Source organism: Carassius gibelio, chromosome A11, assembly GCF_023724105.1.
Source record: "Carassius gibelio isolate Cgi1373 ecotype wild population from Czech Republic chromosome A11, carGib1.2-hapl.c, whole genome shotgun sequence".
Taxonomy (NCBI): domain Eukaryota; kingdom Metazoa; phylum Chordata; class Actinopteri; order Cypriniformes; family Cyprinidae; genus Carassius; species Carassius gibelio.
This window is the reverse complement of record NC_068381.1, coordinates 2427379-2447032: the sequence shown is the minus strand read 5'-3', so window position 1 is coordinate 2447032 and position 19654 is coordinate 2427379. Positions and strand designations below refer to the sequence as shown.

General features: G+C 35.3%; 1 long non-coding RNA gene across 1 annotated transcript; it reads right to left on the bottom strand.

Moving 5' to 3' along the window:
- Positions 1–5268: 5268 nt before the first annotated feature.
- LOC128021998 (uncharacterized) lies at positions 5269–12436 on the bottom strand. Its single transcript, XR_008185833.1, has 2 exons — positions 12295–12436; positions 5269–6447 (listed from the first exon to the last, which is right to left on the bottom strand). It is a non-coding gene; the product is annotated as an uncharacterized LOC128021998 (long non-coding RNA).
- Between the last annotated feature and the right edge of the window lie 7218 nt (positions 12437–19654).

Here is a 19654-nt window from a genome sequence, read left to right as displayed (position 1 = left end):
AAAGAATCTGATGCAACTAAACTATGGAGTGCATATAAATAAATAAATGAAAAACTGAAATATAACAGCATAAATTGATACATAAATAAATCTACAAAGAAATGTAAAAATATATATATATTTCTAGTTTTTTTTCCTTATTTAAGTGTGATATTTATATTCATTTTTAATGTATTTATACCTTTATTTCCAAAAAAATGTAATCTACAAAGAAATTTAAAAAAACAAAACAAAAACAAACATAATTTCTGTTTATATTTCCTTATTTGCGTATAATGTTTATATATATATATTAGGGGTGTAACGGTTCACAAAATTCACGGTTCGGTTCGATACGATACACTGATGTCACGGTTCGGTTCGGTTCGGTTCGATACGTTTTAGATACAGCAAAATGTAAAAACATCTCAACTTTTCAGAATGCCGCAAGCGCACCGCGGGTCATGTGACAAGAACTAACCAATCAGCTTCATCCTTTCCCGTAACAACGTTGAGAGCTCAGCCAAGATGAAGGATCAGCTGATCATAGTTGTATATGGATTGCAATTTTGAAATAAATTTAGTAGCAGAGCTACTGCAAGCGATTTTTAGAGCTGCAAATCCATTTATCCTTCGCTGAAATTTCCGCGTCTCATGGAGAGAGCACGTCATTGTTGCTTAGCAAAGACAGACGCCTCATGAGCGCTTCTGCCCAAGCGCTTTGGAAAGGAGGAGAAAGACGCGCTTAGCGTTTTCCATGCGTTTTTAGGCACGATATGTGAACGGCCCCTAAGGCGCTCGCTCACTCAGCACGCGCTGAAGGCTCGTTGCAAAATGTCGAATGCCTTTAACAGACCAGAAATATAAGATCCTAAAATAACCAACAGGTCTGGTGTTTGGGTTGGATTCCCTGTAAGCTATAGTTTCTAAATGCTGCAGGGATAGTTTGCTGCGTGCATGTTTCTCCTTTTTTTCGTCTTTTCCCAGATAGTACTGACGCATATATCCCAGATATTCCCGCTGGTGTTTTTTTTTTTTTTTTTTTGTAATCCCGCTGGTGTACCCTGTCATGTTGCAGATGCGACATACCGTTGTTTTTTTATCCACCACTCTCTTGCCATCACCATTATAGCTTAAAGGGAATCCAAAGTGCACCCAAACACCAGACCTGTTGGTTACTGGAGGATCTTCTTTTTCTAGTCTGTTAAACGCATTGGCTATTTTGCAACGAGCCTTCAGCGCGTACTGAGTGAGCGAGCGCCTGCTGAGTAGCCTAACATAAACATATAAGATGGTGTTTTTTTCTTCTTCGGGAGTGTCAGGGGCGTTGCCTGTTACGTTGTTTGGGTTATTGGGCTACCTTGTTGAACGCATATCATTATATTTCTCTCTCTCTCTTTTTTTTTTTTTTTTCAAATATAATTAATTACTCCAACGAACCGTTCGGTATACATAATGCGTACCGCGTACCGAACCGAAAGCGTCGTACCGAACGGTTCAATACGAATACGCGTATCGTTACACCCCTAATATATATATATATATATATATATATATATTTTTTTTTTTATATATATATATATATATATATATATATATATTTTTATTATACATTTATTTACTTCCACGTTTATTAATTTCAACATTTATTAATTTCTATATGTATTTGTCAACACTTATACATTTCCATATTTATTTATTTTTCACAAATAAATACATAAATTGAATACAAAAAATATTGAATCAAAATAAATAAATGCATAAATAAATCAAGAATGTAAAGAAAAATTTACATGTAAAAAAAACTTAATGAGCATGAATTTGTACTTATATTTTTCAAATTTATGTATTTATATGTATGTTTAAGTTTATTCAAAGATTATTGGGATATGTTTGACAAATTTCCAAGCAAAAAATTGTTTCTAAATCAATTATCTTTTTTCCGCAGATGTTAAAAAAGTATAAAAATATTGGAATCTCAAATGAAATCTCTTTAATATCTCAAAAACCCAATCTCAGCCTCAAAAAACAAGTGTCTCCAAAGAGATCTCAGAAATGTTTCGAAATGTGCTCTATACTGTATGACAACTATTGAGTCATTTGTGCCAAGTTTTACTTCTCCTCAGGATTTTAGGAGAAACAAACACACACATCGATCATGTTAGCGCGTCTCTGTTCAGAGGCTAATCAGATTTCTTAGCTCCTCTAAACCCACTTTGTCAGATGACTGTGATGATCAGACGTGCCAGCTGTCATTCCCGCCTGTATAAAAACACCAAAAACAATTCATTCACCTGGCCGTTGGAGATCGTTATACACCTTTTGATTAAACTGCCCGGATTTCTCTCATCAAATGGAAATTGTGTGTCATAAAACCCAGACAGCAACACTAAAATAATGGGTCCTTTCAGAAAAATACTCTCTTGAAGAACTGATGCTTCACTAGTTCCTCAGATCAGTTTTTTTGGTTTCTGGATTCTTTAAAACATCAAGACAATATATGAATAACACAAAACTCCTAAAGGGTCATATTTTGCCCCAAGAAATATCGATTGATGCATTTACTTTTCATTGCTGATGTCCTTCAGTGACTACCCTCACGAAAAAGAAGCTCATTCAAGTGTGTTATTAGTATACTTCTTTTAAATTAAAAATAGGAAAGTATCCTTTTAGTTTACGTTTTATGTACTCCTCAGAAATATACTTAAAATGACATTTAAGTATACTGTACTTGACTTATACTTACAATATATTTGAGCTATTCCTAGAATCCCTGTTTTTTATTGTTATACGGACGCTAGTACACATCTTCTGCACAGAATTTTTGAATTGTTACATTTGTTACATTGTTACAAATTATTGTTCTAATGATGGATGGATGGATGGATAGAGTTTTTACAGTAAGAATTACTTTAATATGAAAATAATGCCACAATATAAAAAAGTTATTTTAGGATGTCAGGTCATGGGACATTCACCCTTATATCTAAAGTCATACCTGAACATAAAAAGAAGTTTAAGAAAAGAAAAGTTTTCTGTCCGATTGAATTGATTTCGGTTGCCTGCAAGTATCCTCAGCGATATCTTTCTCATTAGACTGTGACGCGTGTTTCTCCTCGTATGTCTGAAAGGTATGTGTTATTATGGCACAGGACGTTTCATTACGAACCATGGCGGGGAAAGAAAGATTTAGATGTTGCCTGGACTCTGGTGGGGCAGAAGGTCAAGCAGGGGTCAGTTCTCCATCCCCCTGACCACACGACAGCGAATCCCTCCAGAATCCCTCAGCCTTTAATCAAAACCAATGTGATGTGAACTCGCAGGGGAGAACCAGGGGAACATTCCTCTGAAACATTCATGCAGCTTTTGTCAATTTCCTGGGAGCGCGAGAGAGGCGAACATTTGCTCACACACACACACACACACACACACACACACAGAGAAGTGATATATGGGATCCAGATCCAATTTGTCTTGTTCGCTGGAGCTGTTGGGTTACACTGGTCAGGACAGAGCTGGACCCGACAAGCTTTGATTTAAGACCTGATTGAGCGAGATTAGCCAGGGACGGGCTCCATTGGTTTGGATGTGAGCATTATTTAATGCACTGGGGGTTCAGGTGCTTGTGAAAGCTTTTGTGAATGAACTTAGAGCTGGGATTGTATGTGAAACACATGCCACCTTTACTCGAGATTGTTCAAGAAGCTTCTAGAAAGCCCTAATATTGGGTTGATGAGTTTTGCAGTGTCTTGAAACTCATATTGAATCTCATATTGAATTACAGCCAGTGTAGAGTTTAAATAATATATTGAGTTCAAAAGTTTGGGATCAGTAACTTTTTTTAAGAATTCTCTTCTGATCATCAAGGCTTCATTGGTCAAAAATACAGAAACAAAATGGTAATATCGTAAAATATTATTATCATTTAAAATAATGTTTTCTTTTTGTTATTTTTTTTACCTTAATAAACTTTAAAATATAATGTGATGTGCAGCTGTATTTTCAGCATTATTACTCCAGTCTTCAGTGTCACATGATCTTCAGAAATCATTGTAATATGCTGGAAATAGTTTTTTTTTTTATCCCAGTGCTACTTATTTATTTTATTTTATTTTATTTTTGGAATCTGTGAAACTTTTTTAAATAAATGCTGTTAAAAAAAACAGCATTTATTCGAAATATTAATCTTTTCAAACAATATATGTCTTTATTATCTCTTTTTATCAATGTAGCACTTCCTTGCTGAACAAAAGCATTAATTTCCTTCAAAAAAAAAGAAAGAAAGAATAATAATAAAATTCTGTACATTTGAATAAATGCTGATCATATCTGCATATATTACTTGACATCTTCCAGTTTGCATACCGGTCCAACCGCTCGACCAGTGATGCCATCACCACTACCCTCCACTCAGAACTCACTCATATGAGAAAAAGTACTCATACGTCAGAATGCTGTTTATAGATTTCAGTTCAGCATTGAACACAATCATCCCTCAACAGCTCATTCACAAACTGGTCCAGCTGGGGCTCAACACTTCGCTGTGCAACTGACTGTTGGACTTTCTGACTGGAAGACCCCAGGCAGTACGGGTCGGCAGCAACACATCCAGCACCATCACACTGAACACTGGGGTCCCCCAAGGATGTGTGCTGAGCCCCCTCCTCTTCACTCTGCTGACCCATGACTGCACACTATCACATAACTCCAGCCTCCAGCCTGAATATTCAGCAATATTGTTGGCTTTATTGCACAAACACAGACTCTTTGTTAATTTACTCTTGCATTATTGACAAACTATTTCCCTGTTTAACACTGTAAAGCTGTATTGTACAAAGCGCTATAATATTTCAACATTGGTGACGTTCGGAAATTTGTATTCATGACATAAGTGCCCAAATATTTTCCCAAGCAAATAATGTTTTCTGAAGTCTTTCTCGGATGTAAAGAAAACAGGCGACTCAAGACAGCGTTCTCACCATCAAAGTGTGAAACACACAGAACACAGACACAAACTTCAACACATGCAAATCACTCTCAATGAGTCACTCCAACAATAAAATGCTGGGACTCACAAAATCCTTTAGTTTCTGCTGTAGACGACCACAGATCGATGTTGTTTGACTTAATAGTGAACACAGTGAATACAATGACAGGTTTAGAGATTGAGACCAACACAACAGGGTTCTGGAAGCAAAAAAAAAACTATACAATTGTGAAACTACTTATTATAATATTTTGTATATTATTTTCATAAATAAATAAATTCATTCATTAATCAAAAGTTGATTTTGATTTTCAAATTATTTATTGATTGATTTTGTATAAGATTAAAGTTGCAAGAATGGCATTTCTGTCTGTTAATGTAAACACCGTTTTCTGAAATCTGATGACAAATGAGTTTGTTGAAATAAAGCTAATGAGATGCACTTCTACTCCTTCTGCCTGAATAAGGCCTGTGACAATCATGCAATTCCCCAGAGGGCCCCTGAGGGCCCCAATGCATGCTGCATGAGTGCTCGTGTTATTGTGGATTACAGCTCTCATTACTGTGTGCACTGGGCCCCAAATCACTGCAAAATATGAATGTGCAACAGTAAAAGTTTATCTGAAGAACATATGAGTTGCTTTTGCAAGTGCAAAACTCGCTGCCATGAAAAAAAAAGTGCTGAAAAAATGAGCTCCTCAAAATGTGATGAATACGAACGGGCGACCTTATTTCCAATAGGCAAAAGAAATCATTCACGCTTCGTGAAAAGGGTGTTTTGTTCCAGTTAAATCCCAGGTGCTTTTGTTCCTCTGTCAGCTTTTTTAAGGTAAATATATATAGAAATATGAATAATGTGCAGCAAAATGAGACTTGAATTGTGCATTCATAAGTTAATTCATAAGTTCACAGTATGTTCACGTTTGTTGTTGAAATGTAAATTGTTAAAGTATTCCCCTAAAATTCATCTTTTATGTTTGCAACGAACACCATGAAACGAAATATGAGAAATCATTGAGTGCTTTCTTCTAATTAGATTTACTTCTAATTGCTGTTTGCCAAGAGGACAAGTTAAGTCAAAAATGGCACAGTTTACCTAACTCTCCCCTAAATATAATCGTCAGTATCCTTCAGCCGAAACCACTATCCCACCTCGTTCCCTCATTTATCTAATGAACACCATATGGACCATACCAATAAAAATGGCGGGAAGAGGGTGGAGGAGGTCTTGAGCATGTGTGTGTGTGTTTTTGATGGGTGTGATGCTCTGCCCCTTGTTTTGTGGTGGGCTGAGGGTCGGACAGGGGGGTTTAAGGCAGAAGGTCTCTTGTTAATCAGAATTAGGCATTGGCGAGGGGCAATGCGGCCGCTGTAGCGCTCTAATCCCTGAATGCCTCTTAATCGTCTCTGCTCCAACAGTCACAGATTCAGCTGGCCGCTCCACCTCCTCAGATCAACCACGCTGATTAGCGACGATGGCCCTACAGAGACAGAAAGAACAAGAGAGGGGGCTGAGGGCGGCTAATTTAAATAACAATGCCAGGATAAGCACCCTTGTTCACTCAGAAATATTTAATATGTACAATACACTCTTAAAAATAAAGGGCTCCTACAAGGGGTTTTTGTAGCAAAGCCACTGAACCACCAGTAACCAAACAAGTAGTTTGAACTGAAATGTGTGTTGGCAGTGTGTGTAGGCTACACAACCACCCTATAATGATAAAAATCCATGAAGTGTTTTTTATATATATATATATGCTCAAATCTTTACATCATGTTGATCTCAGATGCCTTTCTGTGTGACGTCACACAAACAGGCCCCTCCCACTACAGTTTGATTGACAGTAGTGTTTCAGTACGGACTGGACTGGTGTCTAACCTTAGCTCCGCCCCCTGATTGACTGTCAGGAGCAGATGTAGACAAGAATCCTCAGCGATCGAGGTGTTTTGTTATTGGAAATAATTATGACCATAGCAGTCGTCATTTACGAACGACATCTGAGCTGCTGAAGACTTTTTTTTCAACACATTAAAACTAAAACTGCTGAAGTGTGAATCATCATGCTCTTTTTGTTTACCACTAGCGCATGCTGATGATGTTTTGTTCTTCTACAGTAACATACAGTAGACCAATAACCGATATTTTGAACTGATATATATGTCTGGAGTGTAAATGTTAATTATAATCAAAATTAAGGATAACAAGGGCTCCGACAAAAACTTTTTAAAAATGTTTTTAAAATTATTTTATTGACAAATCATTTCAATTTTACACTAGTTATACTGTTTATATCGGCTCAAAATATCGGTTATCGGTCTACTCAATATATAATAATCAGTATCTGTCCTGAAAAAACTTTTATATTAAAATAAATAGACAAATGCATCACAATTAACCAAATTAAAGCTGAAATAGATTTCACAAAATGTGCCCTTGGTTCACTTTATTTCAACTGCACATAAGCATTTCAGCAATATTACGCCAAAACATAAGCTTGAAGATTTGGTGTGTTGAAAACGTACTAAAACAATTATATATTTTAGCTGTTTGCATCATGTCATGTGACTATAAGCCAACATCTGAGATTGTAAGCATGTGAATGTGCTGCCAAATTATTGAAATATTATCTTAAAATCTCAGGGCTACATCAAATAGAATTTTAAGTTTTAGGGGTTCAGCTATCCCCGTAAAAAAGCTTGTGCTTTAAAGCCGTGCAGCTATTTATGGCCAGATGACTTTAGTATGTTTACATAAGGACTTTAAAAGCCTTCAAGGAGGCTGTCTAAACCAGTAACAACTTTCAAAACTACAAGTACCAGGCAAATCAAAGTGAAAGCAGTCGGATTAGAAGAATCAGGCCTGCAGAAGCATGCAGCATTAATTGTGCGTATGCATTAAGAGCGTGCTTGTGCACAGGGTCAAACAGGTTTAATGTGAGTTAGCATATGTAGCTTTCATTAGAATAAGTTTAGCTTACTCTCACCTTCATGTGGCTTAGACTTAGCATCTAGACTAAATAAAGCCAATCAACAACAGCTGCTTGGACTTCTGAACCAAAACCTTTAAAGAACTTAATCGTACTACAGCTTCTTTGCATAGCAAAGCATTGACCGTTAGCATTTTCCTTTCAATAACACTACTCTGAGGTTTAACTGAGTCCGGTGCCTGGTAATTAGATCAGGAAATTACTTCCCTTAATTAATTTGTGCCGAACAATATTACAGGATTATTCTAATGAAATCTACTTGAAATAAAATAACTGAATTAAACAATAGAAAATTATAAATATAAAAAAACTTAAAATATAAAAATGATTTCAGCTAGTTGCCAAAGCAACATTTCTTATTTTTATTTATTTATAACTTAATGTACTAAAATAACTTAAAAAATACAAATATAATCAAATAAAAAATTAGCATACCGTTTTATAAAATAATTGTAATAAATGAAAATCACAAAAACGCACAATAAAATTGGTCAAACTTACAAAAAAATACAATTCGAATAAAACAATTAAATAAAATGAATAAAATGATATAGTTAAAAAATAGTAATAAAAATTACAAAAACATAATAAAATACTCATTCAATCTCCACTTATATTATTCTACATAATTTATAAAGGTTTTCTTAAGGACTTGTCCAGTCTTTTAAGAAGAAAACAATCTAATGTATAGGCTAGTTAACATTTGAGACTTAATGAAATGTTTTCAGTTTGTTTATTTTTATATGAAAATATGGTATGCATTTTCCTTCAAACTATGGTATAAACATCATTCAATGCAAATTGGGAGCATTGTAATTAATAATCGCAATTACTATTACAATTTCAAGGGTATAATCTACAGTTATGATTTTTGGTTGTGTAGTTAAGCTTAAGTTGTACAAGTGTGAGTGTCGAAAGCCTCCCAGAATGCATCACACTTCAATGTCTTCAGGAGCAGCAGGATTACATGAGTAAAGTGAGGCATCATCACTTTAAAAGTGCTCTGCACGCGAGCCAACACCTGAACATTAGCACTTCTGCAATAAACCTGCAGAAGATCAGCACACACTCACATAAACCCCCACAGCTGAAGGCCTGTTAGCAGTGTTTACACTCTCAATCTCCCGGCTGATCTCTAGTGTGATTAAACATGATCCATGGGCCGCGCTGGCAGAGAAATCTCCCGTAAAGCTCGACAGAAAGACATGAAAGGTATTCTAGGTGTGAGTGGTTGCCGAGGAGTTGCTAAAGTATTATTATTTTTGTTTAATCTAAATTACTCTGTTGTTGCTAAGGGGACCAGGGTGATTGACAAGTGGTTGCTAGTGTTCTTGGTAAGTTTGTTTTGTCTGTCTACAAGTTTCTTTTTTCTGTCCTTTAAATTTAGTCAATGTTTTGTCAGGATATTAATATTGTTTCATTGTTTTATTCGACTTTTTATTTATTTGTCTCTTTAGTTGATATATAAATATATATATATATATATATATATATATATATATATATATATATATATATATATATATATATATATATATATATATATATATATATACACAAACATTTCATATTAATAAAAACAGATTAATCCAAAATTTAAATCCAAAAATTAAATAAAAATGTAATAAAGCATGCTTTAAAGCTGCAGTAGGTAACTTTTGTAAAAATATATTTTTTACATATTAGTTAAACCTGTTATTATGTCCTGACAGCAGTGGTAGAATGTAACGAAGTATTTGTACTTCGTTACTGTACTTAAGTAAATTTTTACGTATCTATACTTTACTTAAGTAAAAAAAATAATGCATACTTATACTTTTACTCAAGTAGATTTTTCAGCAATTATCTGTACTTTCTACTCCACTACATTATTAAAATGCGTGTCGTTACATCCTTCCGAATCTTGCATAAAAATTTTTTTGGTCGACTGACGTTTTGGCGTTGCTGGCCAATGCACGTTGAAACAGATCGGAGATCTGATTGGCCAAAGAACTCACGCGCTCAGCGCGTGTTTTGAAACAACACAAGCGGAACTGATGTAAATCGAAGATATTATAATATTAGTTTGACGTAAGTTAGAGGTAACTCTTACCCTAACAGGGCAACTTCTTTAGCTGGTTATTAGCACAGCAGGGACGATAGCTTGCTAGTTACATTTTTGGAGATGAGCAAACTACTGCTATATCTGTACATTCGTAGTTGGCTAAAATAGCTGTTTGTTTTGACTCGATGAAAAAATGTTAAAACTATTTATACGGCGTCGGCTCCTAGCTTCTTTACCATACAACATTGGGTATTTATTTGACATTCACAAGTAAGCATGCAGGCAAAACTATAGACGGTTTCATCGGGCGCACGCGCCTGGACCTAAGTTAACTTCTGGTCTGTGTTGTGTATATCGGTCTGGCTGCGGTGCCATCTACAAACGCAGTTAAAGCCAAGGTGATGAGTAGACTGAAGTTGGGCTCAGGTGGCTGTGCTGCGGGATGTGTTTCCCATACATTTATTTATTTTTGGAGACTCGCAACAATTTTAAAACTGATCGATTTTCAAACAGGCTTCTTTTAATAAACATGAGTAACGTAACGTTACGTAATGCACTGCACGTTTAATAATAATAATTCCTTACATTTATGTTTAAATATCAAAACGAGGCACGGGTGTTTTTATATCGCTGTATTTCTGAAAGAAGATTTGCATGTTATATGCGTGATAAAGCAGCGTGTGAGCGTACCAGCTCTGCTTTGTTTACAGCTGTTACTGGGGAAACCTCTATTTCTCGCGCTTTATGTCTATGCTTTAAAACATCTCCTGCTGGCAAATAATGAATTAGCATTTTCATTAAGTCCGCCTGATCCACACAGAAAACACATTTTGTTTGTTATCAAAAAATATCTACTCTAGAGGGACTTGGCTGTTGTTATTGATTCTATTTGGAGTCTACAGGAAGTTAAGTTAGGTCCACAAAAGCGCTCACGCGCATTAACGTTTGTTTATGTTGATGCCGTTGAAACCGTCTATATCTTGGTTTGATTCGATTGTGAACAATTTTGAACTATGACAGTAGTTTTTCGTCAATATCATGATATTATATATATATATATACAGTACAGGCCAAAAGTTTGGAAACATTACTATTTTTAATGTTTTTGACAGAAGTTTCTTCTTCTTATCAAGCCTGCATTTATTTGATCAAAAATACAGAAATAAATGTAATATTGAGCAGAATAATATTGTGCAGAATAAACTGGTCATACAAATTTGATTAAAGTGTTCAGAATAACACTCACCTGTGTACTTTTGAGTTTTTTTTTACTGCTCTTAATAGTATAGTAAAAATAAAATAAATTGTATGTCATAATAAAATAAATTGTACGTCATAATTGGCTTAGCCTAATTATTATTTAATGAGTAATAAGTAAATAACCAGATTTTTACAGTGTCAGTATTGCACAACAACTCTTTCCAGTACACAATAGATATTGTTTGTGATTGTTACAATTGAATAGCCCAGACATTGAGACAACTGATTGTACTTTTACTTAAAAAAATACTTTAAAGTAAATTTAAAAGTATGTAATTATACTTTTACTTAAGTATATATTTTGCAGGGTAGTTGTACTTTTACTTAAGTACTAAACTTAAGTACTTCCTCCACCACTGCCTGACAGTAGAGTATGAGACAGATAATCTGTGAAAAAATCAAGCTCCTCTGGCTCCTCCCAGTGTCCTATTGCCATTTGCAGAAACTCCATCGCTCCCGGTAAAAAACAACCAATCAGAGCTGCGGTCCGTAACTTTGTTTGTGTTCAAAATGTAGAAAAATGTATATAATAAGCGAGTACACCATGAATCCATTTTCCAAACCGTGTTTTTGGCTTGTCCTGAATCACTAGGGTGCACCTATAATAAGTGTTTATATTCGGACTATTTTAGATTGCTTCGGGGATACCGCGGCGGAGTAACCCGGTACCTTTGTGATTCTTCATAGACATAAACAGAGAGAAGTAGTTCCGGCTACAATGTTCTTCCGCAAGACGCAAGCAAGCAGTTCAAATAAATATATTTTTTAAATGTCCTTGTAAAAATATATATTATATTTTATACAGTGGCGTAGCAAGTCAGTCCCGGGCCCATATGCAATAAAAAAATTCACGGGCCCCCTTATAGCCCCCCTTCGAGTGGGATGCCAGGTATCCAAAAAAGAAAAGAAAAGAAAAAACACCATTTAAACACTTTCAAACTATTGATCTTGGCACGGTGGGTCAAAAAGTAAAAACATAAAACTACTCAGTCATTTTGGCACGGCGGCCAAAAGTGTAAAAACACAAAACTACTCACTCATTTTAGTTGCACTGAATATCCAGCATTTGACTCGTCTGCGACTGCTTCTTCGCTCCCCGACTCTCTGCACCTCATCAAGGTGTCAGCTGCATTGTTGTTTCATCCAAAGACGTGCAACTGCTTTTAGCTGACAAAAAAATTCCTTCTCACCTTCGACGTTGTTGTTGTTGTCCTTCGCACTAACGTAGGGTCGGCAAGAAAAACGGTCTATTTTGGGTAGTTGTTGTGTCGTGACTAACTTCTCCACCTTCTCTTTTCTCTTTAAGGCCCCACTTTTATGTTTATATTTGTCCATCTTTAATGTTCACGTAGATAGCCGCTATAGTCACCTCTCACATTGTGTTTTCTTTCTTCTTTTATTTCTTTTTGCCGCGACGTAAATAAATGACGGCGTAGTAGTCTACGGCAGCCGCGGAGTGCAAAAAAAAAAATTATAAACGCAAACAAGACATTACGGAGAAATAAGAAATTACTACACATGATATGCATAAAATAATATATTTATTGTGGCCACAAATTAAAATTAATTTGAAAAAAGAAATGTATTAAAAGCTGGGCCCGGGCCCTGACGCTACGCCACTGATTTTATAATAAAAAATGTAAAAATGTAATGTATTCATTTAAACGTGCAACAGCATTTAACAATTTTTTTTTTTTTAACATTTTTCTCATACCGGGAACCTGAAAATCCTTATTATAAAATTATATATGACTCTACCAAATTTATATTATTTATTATAAAAGTATTTTATAATTATGTTGCTATATTATTAAGTAATATAATTATAATTATGTATATATTATTACTAGAAATATATATATATATGCAAATTAATGTAAATCAATTAATGTAAAATATTATATATATATATATATATATATATACAATTCAAAACTTTAACTTAATTAAAACATACTTTATTATATAAAACGCAGACACACACACACACACACACACACACACACACACACACACACACACACACACACACACACACATATATATATATATATATATATATATATATATATATATATATATATATATAATATTATATATATAAAACTTTTTGTGTGTGTGTGTGAATACATATGTTCTGGCTCATTAACAAGCCATTGGTAAGTGGTTTTTGGAAAATTTGCTCCAGCAGCAGTGATGCTCGACTCAGTAAACAGCCCTAACAAGCGTCCAGGAGCGCAGATGGGTCTCCCATCGTGTTTATAGAGGTGCTGAATTCCCCCTGATCTTATCTGCTCATCACATCCCACATTCAGGTCAGACCGCATCTGCGTTCATCCTTTTAATATAGCCCTAGTGTCAACATTATGACATTAGGTTTGCAGATCACGACGGGAAACTATGTGGCGTTCTGCAAGTCCTGGAGACTTCTGAAGAGGGTTAAGGCTGCCTAGGATGCCCAGACTCGATGCAGACAAACAGAATGCAGAGTGGATGGGATGTCAAGATCGGGTCAGGAACGGTCACAGCGTCTGGAATCCATTGAGGCTCTGGAATCTCAAAAGTGCTATCTCACACCAAAGGACCTTAAATACATCAGCAGTAGCATACGTCTTGCACGGGGACCTGGATATTGTCACTGCTCTGGATAAGCGTGCACAAAAACATGCTCTTAAAGGGCCGGTTCCTCTTAAATTCAGCTGTAACCGGGGTCAGAGCTCTCAGGTTACTCAACGTGACCTCCTTCCCCCAACACACACACACACACACACACACACTTGTACATGGACTTGAGCTCTAATGCGAGAGCTTTCAGGACGGACGAGATATGAAAAGAATGTGAAAAGGTTTCTCGACTCTTGTTAGTTCAGCTGAATGATTTTAGCATGGACCACTCTTGGAGAGTGTCTTATTGGTAGTGATGAACTCTACACTCTTCTAATGCTGCATTCCGATCCGGATGGAAAGTCGGAATTTCCGAAATTCTACTTGGGAAAATTGCAATTAAACTCCTCTTGAGGAGTGGAATTTATCAAAACTGAAATGTCACAAGAAAAAAAAAAATTTTTGTACATGCATCTTGTTATTTGTTAAATGTTTAAATAAAAATGTAAATGTTAATTAAAAATGCACAAAACCATTCCATAGTTTGTAGTCAGTAAGATTTTCTTTTTTAAAAACATGAATTATTATTATTAGACGACCACAATCGATCAAAAGTGACATTTAAGATATTTATAATGTTACAAATGTTTCTTTATAATGTTTCAGTTTCTATTTCAAATAAATGCTGTTCTTTTGAACTTTCTATTCATCTGTGAATCCTGAAAAATGAAATGTATCACCTTTTCCACAAAAATATAAATATGTGCAACTGTTTTCAACATTGATAATAATCATAAAGGTTTATTGAGCATTAAATAATCATATTTTCATGATTTCTGAAGATCATGTGACACTGAAGACTGGAGGAATGATGCTGAAAATTCAGCGCAGCATCACAGAAATAAATTACATTTTAACACAGATTCACACAGAATACAGATATTTTAAATTGTAATAATATTTCAAATTTTTACTGTATTTTATGAATCAATAAATTAAGCCTTGATGAGCAGAATAGACTTTGAATACATTTTTAGTTTTGTTTTGTCTTGCATCTCAGTGTTTCCGGTCTGCTGTGTCTGTAGAAATGTGAGGAATTCCAAACGAGGCTCATTTCCTCTGATAGCGCTGAAGGGGTTTAGACGTGTCCTCATGAGGGATCAGGAGCGTCTAGATAACTAGGGTTCATCGGCGGTCGAGTGGTCTGCTAATATAATGTGTGTAACAGTCGCCGTGCCAGGTGGACTCAAAACACCGGTGTAAGAGTGTGACGTCAGGCTGAAATCAGGAAGATCTGGATGTGAACATCTTTCATCCCTCGAGAAGACGATTTGTATCAGTGTTAAACCCGTCGTGACCTTCGCCCCGTCACATCAGTATCAAAATATCAGACAGGAACAACATCTGCAGATGGAAAACAGGTCCAGGCTCAGGAACGATCCTCGTGGAGATATCCAGAGATCTTCTGCTCTCCGGTTGCTCTTTTAATGTCTGTCTGTGGGGGTTTAACCTGTTTTATGGTCCAGGAGTCAAGTAAAAAGACACATGGTTTGAGGAGTCATTCGTGTCTGGAGTGCAAATGCTACAAAACGACCCTTTTTACATTCAATGAAAGTATAAAGGTTTGCAAACAGTATTTCAATGTAAAATGGCACAGGAGAAAGTTTCTTAACATCTAGTGCTATTTTATTACTTTTTTAATAATATTTTAATAATATTACATATATGTGTGTGTGTGTGTGAAATTTATATTAATTTAATGTATGTAGAAATATTAATATTTACTATATATTTCATTTTATATTTAAATTTTTTAGTATAGGAGACTTATGTTCAGTTATATTTGTTTTCATATAAGTTTATATTGTCATTTTAGTAATTTTATGTGCTATTGTCATTTTTTTAGTTCTTTTTTATTTATTTTAGTTTAGTTTTAGTTCTTATGTAAATTTTGTGCTTCAACTTAAACTAAACGATAATTATGAAAGTTTCATTTCATATTTATATTTTAATTTTCTGATGTATTTCAGTCTATCTACCAAATGAAACATCACACATTTATATATATATACTACTGTTAAAATTTTTGAGATCAGTAACATTTATTTTTAATAAATTATTACTTAAGGAAGGATGTTATAAAAGATTTCCATTTCAAATAAAGGCTGTTCTTTTGAACTTTCTATTTATCGTGGAAACTTGAAAAATACACAAATATCACAGTTTTCCACAAAAATATTGTGCAGCACAACTGTTTTCAACATTGATAATAATCAGAAATGTTTCTTGAGCAGTAAATCATCATATTTTCATGATTTCTGAAGATCATGTGACACTGAAGACTGGAGGAATGATGCTGAAAATTCAGCGCAGCATCACAGAAATAAATTACACTTTAACACAGATTCACACAGAAAACAAATATTTTAAATTGTAATAATATTAACCATTTTAAATGTATTTTTGCTCAAATAAATGCAGCCTTGGTGCACATGTAAGGCCTTCCTCAGAAATATACAGATCAAACTGTAGGGAGGAGAAGAGGTGACACAGCGAGATGAGTCTCCATTAGTCTTTTTTCAGGCCTGCTGTCTCACCCAAGAGGAGCACAGAGAACAAAAGGAGACATCCCTGCGCACTCACCTTTCCTTCCTTCTCACGTTCTGCATGTTTCACAGCTCGCACAAAAGAGATCCGCTGCTGCAGACCTCAGTCAGCTGACTCCACGCTCGTAATACAGAGCCTTTACTTTCAGAAAGAGCAGGAATAGTTGAATGTGAAATAGAAAATGTGCTGGGATTGTGTTCACCCTCAGGCCATCCCAGATCTAGATGAGTTTGTTTCTTCATCAGATTTGGAGAAATGTAGCATTGCATCACTTGCTCTGCAGTGAATGGGTGCCGTCAGAACGAGAGTCTAAACAGCTGATAAAAACATCACAATAATCCACAGCACTCCAGTCCATCAGTTAACATCTGGAGAAGACAAACGATGAAACAAATCCAGCATTAAGACAAATACATAATTTAATAAACCATGATAACTCTTCCTCCGGTGAGAAAAGTGCATCTTCTGATGTCTCTCACATGAAAATCCAGCCACATATTTATGCTTGATTTTTACATTTTATTGTGATTATTGTGATGTTTTTATCAGCTGTTTGGACTCTCATTCTGACGGCACCCATTCACTACAGAGCAACTTTTTCGATGAAGGATGCATTATTGCGGATTATAGACTCATATTTTAGCCAGAAGCGACAGTGAAAATATTAAATCATCTCTATTGGAGATGAGGGGTTAAACACGCACGACTTGCTTCACAAGTCACTCCTCTGAAGGACAGAACTTAAACACGACCTAGCCGAACTCAAATCTGAATTGCTGTATCGTGGAGGAGACACTGGGGCACGACCGGCCTCTCCAAACACACAATGGGAGGGGGTCACGATGCCAGAGCTGCTGAATAAATCATACGGCCGTCCGGGACGAAGGGAGGAGGGTTGTGGCCCTGAAGTGTAGAGGGGCCAGATATGAGAGGGGGGGTCAGAGGTCGTGTCCCTTCATGTCGGAGAACACTTCACAAAGAGCCTCACACCCCGTCTACACTGAGAGCAGACGACAAATCAACAAAAAAGAAAGAATGTTCCGTTAGGAAACACTGAGCACACACTTCAGAAACATTCTGTCCAGTTGTGGAAAGGATAGAATGTTCGTGAGAGTAGAATGTCATTTAAATGTGAAATGTAACAACTTTCGAAATTCAAAGATGTTTCTTTGTAACGGTCTGTGTTGGTCAGTGGATATACACCAGATAATTAGGCACAGATTTGTAATCGTTCCATAATTTACATGATTTTTTATATATATTTAATACAACTATACACAGAACTATTTATTAATGATAAAGAAAAAATTGCTTCTAATGACAAATCTTTTACAAACTTGTTTCTCCTGTGAAGACTGTGAAATCTTTTTTTCTACTAATAAGAATTAGTTTCAGTTTTAAAATATGATTTGGATCTGAAATATTGTGGCAATTTTTAAGGGGAAAATTTTTTCAAAATTTTAAAAGATGTTTTTTTTTTACATAATTGGATACATTAAAACTAAATAATATATATAATGTATTAAAAAAGATATAAAATAATAATAATAAATTAAGCAAATCTTTAAAGAATGTTGAAATGTTGTATCAAGAGCATTTTCTCATAATACTGTGACAAATACTGAGATCAAATACTAATAATAACGACTTTAATGTAACAAAGTTTAGATCTTCAGAACCTTTCATTAATTGATTTTGGAAGGTAGTTTGCATTCTTTTAATTCATTCTAATTATATATATATATATATATATATATATATATATATATATATATATATATATATATATATATATATATATATATAGTTGCATTGATTCATTTTATTTAGGATGTTGCAGAAAGTTTCATTGATTTATAGCTTATTTTGGTGTTGTCATATAATTTAACTTTGCATCAGTGTTATTTTAGTATCATTTATATATTTTTTCAGTTTTTATTTTAATTTAAGTTAACATTTTATTATTAATGTCTGTCTTTTCATTCGTTTTTTTACATCTAGGTTGTTTTTTAACGTATGTTGTTGTTGTTTGTGTCATGTTGTTTTGATTTGCAGTGTTGATGGACAGGATCATGTTTAGTTGTGTGTCTCGCTCTCGGTGTGTGAGAGCGGGTCTGTGATGCTCACGCTGGGACGGCTGTGATTCATACACCTGTCATGGGTAAATACAACAGAGCAAGAGGTCACTCGCCAATTTGTATAGTGCTAGGGGTCTTGAAAAGCATGCACTCCGGAGGAACACAATAAATGCTATTTGTGTGTGTGTGTGTGTGTGTGTGTGTGTGCTCTTGTTTTTGTTTCATATCAGGACACAACTCTGTATAATGACATGGGTATTACACAGGTATAACAAGGAGAGGGTGACTTATAACACTCTTAGAAAAAAGGGTTCATTGGGGTTCTATATAGATAACCCGCTTTTAACTCCCAAACTGACTCAAATGATTCGCGACTCCGTTACGAACTCCCGAACTGATTCAAATGATTCGCGAACTTTAAATTCACTCAAATGATTCGCGAACCCGCTCCAAAATCCCGAACTGACTCAAATGATTCGCGATCCCGCTCCGAACTGCCGAACTGATTCGCGATCCCCGAACTGACTCAAATGATTCGCGATCCTGCTCTGAACACAAGAGAACTCTTTGACAAACAGCTGCTGTGCTTCTAAAGAACACACTTTTCACAAAAACAAACGTGTGTGTGTGTGTGTGTGTGTGTGTGTGTGTGTGTAACTTAACCAGACTTTAAGTACAAAATAACTGAAATTGTATATTTAGACTTATATGACATCGTACATGACATACTCAATTCAAAAAAGCAATTCATGTAGCTATTATAATAAGCTGGTTTGGTCAGCTCTTTGCATTCATGGCTCAGGTGAATGAAACTGGTCTCTCTCTCTCTCTCTCTCTCTGTGTGTGTGTGTGTGTGTGTGTGTGGAGAAGTTGGTAAAAAACACCAAATGCAGAACAAGAACACATTTACTCTTTCAGCTCTCCTCAGAGGTTTCATGTCTCCATTTTTCTTTCTCTAATCCTCGTACTCAGTTACATTTAAATCTACACGTGCTCATAAACGTCTTGGATTTTTGTTAAGTTTATCAGTTTTTGTTATCTTTAATAGCATGCACAGCAAATATTTCTTGCCATCTTTGGACATTGAAGTTCATCTGCGTCTCTAGCG